This window comes from Salmo trutta, chromosome 29 (genome assembly GCF_901001165.1).
Source record: "Salmo trutta chromosome 29, fSalTru1.1, whole genome shotgun sequence".
NCBI lineage: Eukaryota > Metazoa > Chordata > Actinopteri > Salmoniformes > Salmonidae > Salmo > Salmo trutta.
The window spans coordinates 28807931-28821554 of NC_042985.1; the positions used below are offsets into that span (position 1 = coordinate 28807931).

Consider the following 13624-nt stretch of genomic DNA (forward strand, 5'->3'; position numbering starts at 1 on the left):
AAGTTATGCTGGATGGGCGGGCAGGTGCAGGCAGCGATCGGTTGAAGAGCATGCATTTAGTTTTACTTGTGTTTAGGAGCAGTTGGAGACCACGGAAGGAGAGTTGAATGGCATTGAAGCTCGTCTGGAGGGTTGTTAACACAGTGTTCAAAGAAGGGCCAGAAGTATACAGAATGGTGTCGTCTGCGTAGAGGTGGATCAGAGATTCACCAGCAGCAAGAGCGACATCATTTATGTATACAGAGAAACGAGTTGGCCCAAGAATTGAACCCTGTGGTACCCCCATAGAGACTGCCAGAGGTCCAGACAGTAGGCCCTCCGATTTGACACACTGAACTCTGTCAGAGAAGTAGTTGGTGAACCAGGCGACGCAATCGTTTGAGAAACCAAGGCTACTAAGTCTGCCGATGAGGATGTGGTGATTAACAGAGTCAAAAGCTTTGGCCAGGTCAATGAATACGGCAGCACAGTATTGTTTCTTATCGATGGCGGTTACGATGTCGTTTAGGACCTTGAGCGTGGCTGAGGTGCACCCATGACCAGCTCTGAAACCAGATGGCATAGCGGAGAGGGTGCGGTGGGATTCGAAATAGTCTGTAATCTGTTTGTTGACTTGGCTTTCGAAGACCTTAGAAAGGCAGGGTAGGATGGATATAGGTCTGTAGCAATTTGGGTCAAGAGTGTCACCTCCTTTGAAGAGGGGGATGACAGCAGCTGCTTTCCAATCTATGGGAATCTCAGACGACACGAAAGAGAGGTTGAACAGGCTAGTAATAGGGGTTGCCATAATTTCGGCAGATAATTTTAGAAAGAAAGGGTCCAGATTGTCAAGCCCAGCTGATTTGTAGGGGTCCAGATTTTGCAGCTCTTTCAGAACATCAGCTGAATGGATTTGGGAGAAGGAGAAATGGGGGAGGCTTGGACGAGTAGCTGTGGGGGGTGCAGTGCTGTTGAATGCAGTAGGGGTAGTTAGGTGGAAAGCATGGCCAGCCGTAGAAAAATGCTTATTGAAATTCTCAATTATAGTGGGCTTATCGGTGGTGACAGAGTTTCCTATCCTCAGTGCAGTGGGCAGTTGGGAGGAGGTGTTCTTATTCTCCATGGACTTTACAATGTCCCAGAACTTTTTAGAGTTGGAGTTGCACGAAGCAAATTTCTGTTTGAAAAAGCTAGCCTTGGCGTTTCTAACTGCCTGTGTGTATTGGTTTCTAACTTCCCTAAAAAGTTGCATATCGCGGGGGCAGTTCGATGCTAATGCAGAACGCCACAGGATATTTTTGTGTTGGTTAAGGGCAGTAAGGTCTGGGGAGAACCAAGGGCTATATCTGTTCCTGGTTCTAAATTTCTTGAAAGGGGCATGCTTATTTAAGATGGAGAGGAAGGCATTTTAAAAAAATAACCAGGCATCCTCTACTGACGGGATGAGGTCAATATCCTTCCAGGATACCAGGGCCAGGTCGATTAGAAAGGCTTGCTCGTTGAAATGTTTCAGGGAGTGTTTGACAGTGATGAGTGGAGGTCGTTTGACCGCTGACCCATTACGGGTGCAGGCAATGAGGCAGTGATCGCTGAGATCTTGGTTGAAAACAGCAGAGGTGTAATTAGAGGGCACATTGGTTAGGATGATATCTATGAGGGTGCCAGTGTTTGCGGCTTTGGGGTTGTACCTGGTGGGTTCATTAATAATTTGTGTGAGATTGAGGGCATCAAGCTTGGATTGTAGAATGGCTGGGGTGTTAAGCATGTCCCAGTTTAGGTCGCCTAGTAGCACGAGCTCTGAAGATAGATGGGGGGCAATCAGTTCACATATGGTGTCCAGAGCACAGCTAGGGGCCGAGGGGGGTCTATAGCAGGCGGCAACGGTGAGAGACTTGTTTTTGGAGAGGTGGATTTTTAAAAGTAGAAGTTCAAATTGTTTGGGTACAGACCTGGATAGCAGGACAGAATGAATAGAATGGATAGCAGGACAGAACACACATGACCATCAGTGGTGGGAGAGGGAGAGGAGGAGGGGGAGGAGGGGGGATGATGAGGTGTTTTACAACTCTGAGGAGCCTATCAGGAAGGGCACGTCCCTCATTACCTGGTGTTTGAGAGAGATGCAGCTGCAGCACGTTAAGAGGCCCATTTCACCCAGACCTCGACCTGCATCAGAGAGGGGAGGGAGAAAATCTCTGACATGACCTCCAGCGAGGCGAGCGTGTTGGGAACCGCTGGAGACGGGGGTTGGAACTGATGGAGGAGAGAGGGATAAACACATGCCTCGCAATCAGCCATGAAATGCAACCTGACAGCTATTGGGCTTTGGCCTGCAGGGGGCCTCTCTCTACAGAATCGACTGAGGCCTGTGGAATGACACTGAGGGAACCTGAGAGAGGGAGAGGAGAGAAAGAGGGTGAGGAGAAAGAGGGGGGAGAGGAGAGAGAGGACAGAGTGAGGGGGAGAGAAGAGAGGGCACGCCACCTCACAGGGCTGTTTATTAATGTAATTAAACACAGGCTGGCTCTCACTCTACACCACACCTGACCTCCACAGGAGAGAGAGAGAGAGAGAGAGAGAGAGAGAGAGAGAGAGAGAGAGAGAGAGAGAGACAGAGACAGAGAGACAGAGACAGAGAGAGAGAGACAGAGAGAGAGAGACAGAGAGAGCGAAACAGAGAGAGAGAGACAGAGAGAGAGAGAGAGAGACAGAGAGAGAGAGAGAGAGAGAGAGAGAGAGAGACAGAGAGAGAGAGACAGAGAGAGAGAGAGAGAGACAGAGAGAGAGAGAAAGGAAGAGGTGGAGTTTTGTAACTGGGACAGGATATTGGAAGGATAAGGCAGGAAACAAGAGAGGACAGGCAGAGACACATTAACATATGACGTGATGAGAAGGAGGAAAGATGTGGACACAGAGGATGAGAACCAGGTACAGAAATAGAACAGGCAAATTAACAGATAGGATATAAAGAAGATGCACAGGTGGAGAGTGAATCACAAACCAACAACAGAAGAAGACATGATGACAACAGAAAGCCACTGAGAGATAAATGACAGGCCAAATGGAGGGGATCTAGGGAGAGGGAGAAGGCCAGGGCAGATTGTGGCCCAGGGGCCTGTGTGAAATATGAAGAATGTCATGTAATCACATTAGACAAAGTGCACTTCTTTGTCTAATCACTTCCCGTCTTGCCTGTCTGTCCCTCTCTCCATCCGCTCACCTGTGGGCGGAGGGACCCAGTGAAGCAGACAGGGCGGCAGAGATGGGGCTGGGCTGTGAAAGGGTGGAGGGATGTGAGAAGGGTGAGTGGGGAGGGGGGTGGCAGCTTGAAGCACACCCTGTCACGATCCATTTCTCGTCTCCACAGCCCACATTAGACGCATTGTCACAATAATTACATTTCTCTGTATTAATTGACGACTTGTAATGGAAATGTGAGCAGTCGGGGAATGTATCAAAGTACAACAACAACAATAGCAGAGGCAATAACAAAACAAATATCATCTGGACAAATGAGGGAGAAATTAGACATGATTGATGAGTATTGGGTCTTCAGAGTCAGCCACACACTGTCACACTGTCTGTGTGCTCTGGGGCTTCTGACACTGTGTATTTCACTGTCTGTGTGCTCTGGGACTTCTGACACTGTCACACTGTCTGTGTGCTCTGGGACTTCTGACACTGTGTATTTCATTGTCTGTGTGCTCTGGGACTTCTGACACTGTGCATTTCACTGTCTGTGTGCTCTGGGACTTCTGACACTGTGCATTTCACTGTCTGTGTGCTCTGGGACTTCTGACACTGTGTATTTCACTGTCTGTGTGCTTTGGGACTTCTGACACTGTGTATTTCACTGTCTGTGTGCTCTGGGACTTCTGACACTGTCACACTGTCTGTGTGCTCTGGGACTTCTGACACTGTGTATTTCATTGTTTGTGTGCTCTGGGACTTCTGACACTGTGCATTTCACTGTCTGTGTGCTCTGGGACTTCTGACACTGTGCATTTCACTGTCTGTGTGCTCTGGGACTTCTGACACAGTGTATTTCACTGTCTGTGTGCTCTGGGACTTCTGACACTGCATTTCACTGTCTGTGTGCTCTGGGACTTCTGACACTGTGTATTTCACTGTCTGTGTGCTCTGGGACTTCTGACACTGCATTTCACTGCCTGTGTGCTCTGGGACTTCTGACATTGTGCATTTCACTGTCTGTGTGCTCTGGGACTTCTGACACTGTGTATTTCATTGTCTGTGTGCTCTGGGACTTCTGACACTGTGCATTTCACTGTCTGTGTGCTCTGGGACTTCTGACACTGTGTATTTCACTGTCTGTGTGCTCTGGGACTTCTGACACTGTGCATTTCACTGTCTGTGTGCTCTGGGACTTCTGACACTGTGCATTTCACTGTCTGTGTGCTCTGGGACTTCTGACACTGTGCATTTCACTGGCTTGTGTGTGTGTGAGTGCACGTGCCTGAGATTATGGGCATTTGTCTGTTTGTATGTGTGCTAAAGACTTTGCTCAGAGGGAAATTACACCAGCTAATGAGGAATGAGGAATGAGGAATTGGTAATCCATGGCAAAATTGAATTACCATGTAATAATAATTATTTCTATAACAACAACAAAAGAAATGACGTTTTGAGGAGCTTAATCCCGTTCATCTGTAAGCTTTCCTTTTGTCATCAGTGTTTACACAAAATAATTTGAGCGTAGAAACACAGAATCATTACCTTATTGGCAGGAAAGCCCATTTCTCTCATGTTCTACATGTTCAATGCAGTTTAATGTGACCCTATCTGTTATTCTAGTTCTAGCACTAGATTCAGCATTCTGATCATAGGGACAAGTACTGCAGAAGATTAACATAGTTGCAGAAAGTTTCTCGCCATGTATAATCAATACAATAAACAGAATCAATCATTAGTTATAATACTATAATATATCTGTAATACTAGTTAATCCTTCCTCATCTCCTCCATCTTCCCAGACCCATCACTCTGCCTTATCTTGCTGCCCTCAGAGCATAGTCTCATCATGTGCCATATGACCTCATCATTCAGGGCCATGTCCTGTTGCCCTTAGGAACAGGGCCACATGTTTGACTGACTGACACCACTCCCACATGGCTAGTCTACAGTACATAGGTAGAGTGGTTTAGCACTGTGAGCTGCTACCTTTCTCTCAGCCTCTCAGTAAGGATGTGGGTTCAGGTTTGCAGTGCGTTGGAATGTCTATGGAGACAGGAGGACTTGAGTTCAGTGTGGCCCAGGGAGAGAGAGAGGGTGACCAATGAGTGAAACATCTGGCTGGAGACAGGGGGATGGAGACGGGGATTGGGACAGTATGGGACTGGGAAACAGAGAGAAAGCTCATCTGTTTCCCACATCTCCTCTGTCCCAGCTACTCTTGGAGCACAATCTCTCCTTCTTTGTTTCTGGCATTTTTATCTGAGACTGACAGATGGAACTCACTCCCTTGGTACACACTCACACAACTTGTGCCCACACACGCTCACACACACACGCACACGCACACGCACACACACACACACACACGCAAACACATGCACACACAAACACACACGCTCACACACACACACACACACACACACACACACACACACACACACACACACACACACACACACACACACGCTAACACATGCAAACACACACGTACACACACATCCATCCTTACTCTTCTCTTGAATGCTTTGGAGAGAATGGGAAGCTGCGCAAACATGCCTGGCACTCATTCCAGGGTTCTGAGTGAAGCTCCAGCCACCACAGCAAACATTTCCCCAAGCAGTTTTTATTCCTTATAACCATGGTGATGCAGCCGAGGCCCTGGCGAGGAGAGGCTCAAGCGCTTTCAGCGTGGCCAGGAAGGAACCAGTGAGCTGAGCTGAGCTGAGCGTACCGCTCTCTCCCTGTCTCCCTGCCTGCTCCAGGAAACAGCTGCGTATTGGGGGGAAATGTGCGAGAGAGGAGGGAACTCGGCTGTCCCCGGGGAAAATGAAATGTAGATTTTGCGATGTGGGCTCATTTTCTGCAGTCTGGAGCTGTCTGATAGGGCCTGACTGGAGGCTTATTTGATTAGTTTAATTCACAGCCTCGTGTGGTCCTCTGCAGAAATGTACCCCCAGGTAATTAACAATTTTGTTTCTGTTGAGCAATGGAACAATCACATACAAAACCGTGAACTGTGTGTATGTTGGCTTCACAACAATGTTCATAGTTATGACAACTACACAAGAGGTGGAACAATCATCTTTTTTATTGCTGCCATGATTTGATGACTCCTGAGAGTGTGCTTTTCTCCAGCACGTCAATGCCTCATCACTGTGAGATAAGAGGGTTTGAGGCTCTGCAGCAGGCAGCATCACATCAGGAATCATCAGGAATTATCAGGAGTCATCCAGCACATTGTATTTCCACACACAGTCTCGTACATGCCAGTGTCTCTTCTTCCAGCATCCTATGACGAACAACATGAGACAAAAAAACAACAGCATTCACTCATAGAATTAGGGGTGACTCGAAGAACCCTGAAGATCCTCAAGGAACCCTGGAATTCCTCAAGCAACCATAGCTTTCAATGGTTAATACTCACACCTTTGGTTAGTTTAGGGGTTCTTGGAGGAACCTTTAATGTTTCAACGTAGGAAAGGTTCCTGGAGAAACAGTATACACTTCCACCTTTAATGACAATACAACAAAACACATGCCCAGGTGTAACCGGTGCTGTACTGCACCGCTGTAACTCCGCGTTGTGTGTGGTTGATTGAGACTATAGACGTGGACTTTGGAGATCGGGTAGTTTTAATCAGGCAGAATTCACTCTCTGGATCCTGCATCTGCATCCAAAAGAAAATAAAACATTTGTGGAGCACATGTGTTCTGCGAATCGTCGCCTCGTTCTACAACAGATGCACAATACAAGGGACTGGGATCATTCGAGGAGCTAGCCATCGTTCACACATACAATAGCCTTAGATAGCTGTTAATCACATGTTGAATTCAGAATGTTGACATCATCCTAAAAAGTACAATTACATCTTAACAATACCCTCCACTTATGAGTAACCTCTAAATATACAACATGATTCATGAACAAAACACTATGTGTATGACTTTGTGCTAAAAAGAATCAAACTTTTCTGAAGACGACAGAAAAAGCGTGCCTACCTCTCATAGTGCATCAAAATGATTTGAGCACGAGCACGCAGGGCAAAACGTAAGTACACACTCCCCTACTCCCAGGATGCAGGCATGCATAATAACAAATCAACATGAAATATTAATATATGAACCTGGTGAAATTCACATAGTACTTTAACAACTGTTACACAGGCATGACATTTACTCTCACGTGTGGTCCAAAATAACTATCTGAAAGCCACACCTCCAATAAGGCACACCTCCAATTTTCTGATAAGGTGCCTCAACTATAATATATTATTAAAACGGTTCAACATTTAACCCCTCCCATAACAAAAAGGTTACTATTTGAACCTTTACAACGTGGTTTCTTTGAAATAACCTTTTCAGAGGGATTCCTCAAAGAACCTTGAATTGAAAAGGTGCCCCCATAGTGGCAAACGTTTTGAACCCCAAAAGGTTTTTCGGGGCTCAAACACAGGAGCACACACACACACACTCACACACACAAGGGAACATAGACAGAGAAAACCGTAAATGTCACGCCACAGTGAGGAAGAAAGTGGAAAACAATGCATGATGGGAGGAGGGGTTAAGTGATCAGAGTGGGCGACTCTTACATAATGTAGGGAACAGTGCATGATGGGAGTAGGGGTTTGGCAACATACCCTTCTAAATTCCATATCTCAGTAATCAAGCACTGTGAAATTAGAATACAAATGAAGACTAGACTAGTTTGCCATGAGATCTGGAGGCAGAATTAGAAGTGACAATGGGCAAAGGGGGCCCAGCTCAGTAAAGGGGGCCCAGCTCAGTGCAATATCTACTGTATCTCTCCTACCAAACGGTTAAAAAAGAGCAAGTCTTGCTCCCTCTGCCCTTCTCCTTCTGTCTGCACCCTCTCATTTGTCACATTTACAATGGAAACATCCAAATTTACAGATGCTATCAATTAATCACCTCCGCTCTAATTACAATCCAATTAACCTCGCTTTCCGTGCTCCCTGCCTGCAGCAGGACGGACACTTCTCTGTCCCAGTTTCCTCCATACTCAATCACTAAGCACACATACACACACACAAAGAGAAAGGAAGTGAGGGAGAGAGACTGGAAAGAAAACGAGAAAGAATGAGAGAGAGAGTGAGAAAGCAAGAGAGAGCTAGAGAGAGGGAATGAGACCATGAGCTGGAATTGGTGTCTCTCTGGAGGGGAGACACAGGTGTGTCTTGTGAGAGAGAAGAGCTGGATGAGCACTGTCAAGAGAGAGGGAATGAGACCATGAGCTGGAACTGGTGTCTCTCTGGAGGGGAGACACAGGTGTGTCTTGTGAGAGAGAAGAGCTGGATGAGCACTGTCAAGAGGAGGGAAGGATGAGTGCAATCTTTAGGCTTTGCTTCCCTCTGTCACCATCGGATACGGGAGGGAGTGAGTGTTGAGGGGAGGAGGGTGGATGTGTAGGTCTATACCGATCCTCTCACCCCGACCCCAACCACCATCACCTCTATCCCCTGCTCTATGCTCTAACCCAGATATACTCCATGACTAAAGAGGGTGGATGTGTGTCTCCCCCTCAGTTCTAACCCAGATATACTCCATGACTATAGAGGGTGGATGTGTGTCTCCCCCTCAGTTCTAACCCAGATATACTCCATGACTATAGAGGGTGGATGTGTCTCCCCCTCAGTTCTAACCCAGATATACTCCATGACCATAGAGGGTGGATGTGTCTCCCCCTCAGTTCTAACCCAGATATACTCCATGACTATAGAGGGTGGATGTGTCTCCCCCTCAGTTCTAACCCAGATATACTCCATGACTATAGAGGGTGGATGTGTCTCCCCCTCAGTTCTAACCCAGATATACTCCATGACTATAGAGGGTGGATGTGTCTCCCCCTCAGTTCTAACCCAGATATACTCCATGACTATAGAGGGTGGATGTGTCTCCCCCTCAGTTCTAACCCAGATATACTCCATGACTATAGAAGGTGGATGTGTGTCTCCCCCTCAGTTCTAACCCAGATATACTCCATGACTATAGAAGGTGGATGTGTGTCTCCCCCTCAGTTCTAACCCAGTTGGATATACATGATTGTTTATTTATTTATTGTTTTATTTATAGTTTTTATTTCAGTGTCATATTGGTGCCCAGCCCGTATGGGCTTACACAACACTATTTCTTTAAGTAGCTGGCTGTGTGTGTCTCTCCCTCAGTTCTAACCCCAGATGGATATACACCATGACTGTTACCTGAGCAGGCAGGCCTGGATTTACAGCGGGCTGTCAGCCGGGGCTTTTAACGCCACACTGGAGCTGTTTTACAGCTCTGCCCCAGGGCCCCAATCGGCTTTCAATTAGCAGGTGAGCTGCAGCCCTGCTTCCAATCAATAGCCTAGTCCAGCCCAGCACACTGAAGCACAGGCAGGCTGGCTGGCTGGATGGAGGGGACCCAGGGGCTGGCAGGGGGGAGAGGGGGGTGTACAGGAGGGGCTAGGTAGACTCATGCCACATAGCCAGAGGGCTGCAGATGGAAAGGGTCTTGGGTCTGTCATTCTCTGTCTCCCCTCTCGTTTTAAACTCTTTCTGCAACCTCCAGTGTGTCTCACTACTGAGAATACAAAAACGAGGGAAGGGAACTGAGGAACAGAGAAAGAGAGAGAAAAGACAGAAACTGATTGTCTCAATTCTTATCATCATCCTCTATGAGATGGTCTCTCTCTCTCTCGTACATGAAAAAGCCCAACTCCCCCTAGTGTCAGAAGAGAGAACAGACTTGCCAAGCCAGTGAATACTGTAGCATGGAATTACATGCAGCTCTTTCCTTGCATCACACTTGATTTTCAAAAGCGATGCTGTCATACCATTTCTGTTCTTATTCTGCTCACTTCAGCATTCTGTCTCTCCAAAGTCACAGCTCAGAAACAAAGAGAGGGAGAGGAGTATTGTGTCTAAGGGATGAGGGAACATAGAGGCATGGAGAAGAGGAGCTATGGAAGGAGGAATGAGCAACATGGGTCTCTTTGAACGCTCCATGGGGGTGGTTGTGGGGATAGGGGAAAGGGTTTTGGGGGTTGTTGGGGGGTTGAGGGGGGTTGAAGTTGGGAGTGGGGCCAGGGTATGCCTCCCTTCCACGTGGGGTAGCTTCAAGGGGGAGAGGCAACATGAGCGTCTTTGAAGGCACCTCAGCAGGGGGGTAAGGGTGTGTGTGTGTGCGTGCGTGTGCGAGCGCGTGGGCGCTTGTGAGTGTGTGTGTCTGTGTAGAGGGAGGGGGGTAGTTGGTAGAGGAGCATGGTAGCTATACATCTCACTCTGAGCAGAGAGAACAGAGCTGGAAGGGGAGACAGCCGGCTCTTCCCTCCACACATCTCTGTTCAAAGGCGCCATCAAAGTCTGGCAGAAATGTCAGTGCTGTAGGCAGGGGACCGGCCTCTGAATGTCACTCCTTCTCAGGTCAGCACAGAGCGTGCCTTCCATGCTCCTGAGGAGGGAGGGAAATCGAGAGAGGAAAAGTAGAGAAGGGATAGTGTCTGTGAAAAAGTACAGGGATACTCAGTCTATCATACGATATTTCTGGGATTTTTTTTCAGGCTGTTTGAGAGAGAGGTTTCTGAGATACAACCTAGTTGAGATACAACCTAGTTAACAACAACTGTTCCCACAACTTTAGAGAACATTCCTTTCAGTCTTACTCGGCCATTGTCTAATGTTTTCTAGGAATGTTCCTTTGATGTGCAAGGAATGTTTCCAAGAGACCTTTCCCTTAATGTCAATTAAAACTTACTCAGAATGTGGTTACCATATTCTCAGACCTTAAGACATGAATGTCCTAGACACGATACATGGGAATGTTACAAGAACATTCATGTGTCCAGTTTTCTAAGGTTTAGGAGAATATTCCATCAAAGTCCCACCAAACACACACAGAATATGGTTGCAATGTTCTCAGAATATAAGATAATATGGCCTCCCAAATGGCCAGCGGTCTAAGTCACTGCATCGCAGCGCTAGAGGCGTCACTACAGACCCGGGGTTGATCCCGAACTGTGTCACAACCGGCCTTGAACGGGAGTCCCATGGGGCAGCGCACAATCCTCCCTAGGCACTTAAGTAGATGAAACAATTTGATAGGTGTAAGCAAAAGGGTAAATGCACTTTTAAGTAAATCTCAGTTTTGTTAAAAGTACACTCAAGAAAAACTATTTTATTGGTCATAGGGATTCAGGAGTATCATTAAAACAGGTTAACACTCTCCACCAACATTAGACAACTATACTGAAAGCTCTTAAATTGCTGAAATAAGTAAATCAAATAAATTATGAGAATAGTCAGATTCACCGATACATGACACGGACATGGTGGCGTAGCGGAGTACAGTGAACCAAGACGTTGTGAGTTCAAATCCCAGGTGAGGACATGATGAATAATAATTACTGTATACATGAACATGCACAATGTAATCATGTACGTCAAATATGTAAGTTGAAAACACTGTGTGTTAACAGCACTGTGTGTGAGTGTCCGTAACCTTGCCAACAGACAAAGAGCTATGAATGGATCAGTGGTTCACCAATCAGGGCCTTGATTGGCTCAGCGACAGTAACAAGGCGTGTTGTGTAATGACATTTTTTGGTGGGGAAGAACTTTTCTTTGGGACCATCAGGCAACGTCCCGAGAACTGATACACAGAAATGTTCTTGCAACATTGCCATTAAAAGTGTCTAGAAAATGTATATCTTATGTTCTGAGAACATGGCAACCATTTTCTGTGTATGTTTGGTGGGCAGTTGATGGAATATTCTCCTAACCCTCAGAAAACTGGACACATGAACGTTCTTGCAACGTTCTCAGGAAACAAGTGTAGAACATTAAGATACGGTCTTTGACCCACGTGCTCACTCCCACATCTCCAGCGCCCTCACCACTCTCCGCCGCATGGCCTCAAACTGCACCATCTTGTTTCTTTCCATTGCCCATAAACTTTCAACATTTACATAATAAAGCAGTTTAACGTTCCATTGTGTTAACGACAGAGGATTGGTTGATTTCAAGTTAAGTATAAGTTTTTTCAAGATGATTGACTAGAAGAAGAAAATTCCAGCCCATCGGGTATCACTGCACCCTCATATGGCATGTCTTGAAATATGCAGACAGACGGATTAAAAGTACATGTACATTGTAATACTTCTGACAGCCAACTTTCTACCACCACCCGTAACTTTTGGACTTCATAACATTTGCAGAAGGCATGGATTATTGAGTCATTGTTAGTTTTACACTTAAAACAGGACTCTGCCGTTATACTGTAGAATTTGTGAATTTTATCTCTTGTATCAAATTCTATATTTACTTTATACTGGATTAAGCATACATTTTCGTTAACTGTTATTTTGTTGGTTATGTTCCAACATTCCCTCCATCTTGTGCCAATATCAGTTATTTTTAAGTTTTGGTTCCAATCATTTATATTTTTTCTAAGAGATTGGCAGTTGGATAGGCTCTCTGCACGGTTTTGTATAGGCTATCGGTCATATGAATATCCTTTTCTGATTCAAACAGGATTCCCTCAAGATTTCTCTGATGTACAAAATATTTCAAAATGAACGACTTGCAACTTTTAAGTTGCATGTATTTGAAAATATCTACATTGTTCAATCCAAAATTGCTTTTTAATGCTGTAATGGAAATGTAAGGTTTTTCTATGCCTTTAGTTTTCCATGTGCACCAATTTATTGGTGAATTCTGAAAAACTATACAAGGATTGTTCCATAGGGTTGAGTTTTAGGGAGTGATATTGTTTCTTGGAGAATATGTTTAATTTTCTTACATATTGTTATAGTATTTTTAACTATGAACTTGTTAATGTTCTTAACTCCATCTTTGAAAATAAACACATGGAAAGATTCTAGGGATGAGCATGCACATCTTCAATATGTACACATTGTTCCTCTTTAGTGCATCTAACTATATGTGGCAAGTAAAAGCCTTGGGTGGCGAGTTGATCCAATTCCAAGTCTGGAAGGTTAAAACCACCCTCAGATTTAAGAAGATGTAAAACTTTCCTTTTTATTTTATGAGATGTATTTGCCCATACTGTATAAAGTCTGCTATGAACAAGTAAACCTAAAAAATACATACAGTGAGGGAAAAAAGTATTTGATCCCCTGCTGATTTTGTACGTTTGCCCACTGACAAAGAAATGATCAGTCTATAATTTTAATGGTAGGTTTATTTGAACAGTGAGAGACAGAATAACAACAAAAAAATCCAGAAAAACGCATGTCAAAAATGTTATAAATTGATTTGCATTTTAATGAGGGAAATAAGTATTTAATAATGATAGGCTAATGCAATTAAAATGTACTTTCCATAAATATGACCATTTATGTAACATTAATTAAACTCTTATTCATGTATCACTTCTAAACTGACAAATAAACATAAAATATACCTTTTACAAATACATTAGCACGTTTAATACATTT

The 13624-nt window shown here is 45.1% G+C and overlaps 1 protein-coding gene across 1 annotated transcript in view; it reads right to left on the reverse strand.

Annotated features, from left to right (window-relative positions):
* Positions 1 to 6241: 6241 nt before the first annotated feature.
* LOC115167313 (protein mono-ADP-ribosyltransferase PARP6) overlaps positions 6242 to 13624 on the reverse strand; it is a 34117-nt gene continuing 26734 nt past the window's right edge. Inside the window, exon 24 of the mRNA XM_029721637.1 lies at positions 6242 to 6460. The gene's annotated coding sequence lies outside the window, so the exon portion shown is untranslated. The remainder of the gene's footprint in view (positions 6461 to 13624) is intronic.